Below are 809 nucleotides of genomic sequence, written 5' to 3' on the forward strand. Positions count from 1 at the left end.
TTGCTCTGCCCCTGCCACCCCGCCACGTCCATCGCCAGCAGCCCAGCTGGTTCCTTCCCTCCAGCAGCGGGTGCTCCCCATGCCTCCTGAGCACGGCTGTCGGTTGTTCAACGGTTGCGTCTAAAATAACACCCCAAGAGAGGAAGAGATGCTGTGCTGCTGCAGAAGATGAGCACGGGCCTCTCTGGAGGTGAACGTTAGGCTTTGTTGTCCCGGAGGAGCGAATGCGGAGAGGAGAGGAGAGGAGAGGAGAGGAGAGGAGAGGAGAAGCGCTCTCGCCTTCTCGCAGTAGAGAAGGTGACCAACGTGTTTGCGATTTGCGAAGGTGCGATGGAGCCTCGTGCGCTGGGGCCGATGTGGCTTGCTTCAGTGCTGCCTTGCCATCTTTGCTACAGGCAGCAAAGGCTGCGAACGTGGATTCAGATCGCTCAAAGTGATGTTTGTGGCAGTGGTGGCGTTCCCCGTGCGGATTGGGTGCAGCTTCTGGCTCGGGTGCCAGGCTGCAAGGGGAGACGCTGCCTTTCGGCTGGGCACGGTGCAGAGCCGCGCGCCGGCAGCGCCCTGGGCTTCCTCGTGGCCCTGGTCCTGCAGTCGCGCTTCTGCAGAGCAGAGCCCGGGGTTGTGCTGGCTGTGGGTGCAAAGGGCCACGTCTTGACTTCCTTTAGAAGAGAAGAAAACAGACTGGGGAGTACGGTTAGGCTCGATTTCCTGAGAGGAAACGCAACCTGCCGCATCCAGTTGATAACGTGGTTGCATGCAACCCTGGCGCTGAGCGGAGACGCGAGCGGGGCAGAGATAAGGCGGGGGGA

This window comes from Egretta garzetta, unplaced genomic scaffold (assembly GCF_000687185.1).
Source record: "Egretta garzetta isolate BGI_Z169 unplaced genomic scaffold, ASM68718v1 scaffold1044, whole genome shotgun sequence".
Lineage (NCBI taxonomy): Eukaryota > Metazoa > Chordata > Aves > Pelecaniformes > Ardeidae > Egretta > Egretta garzetta.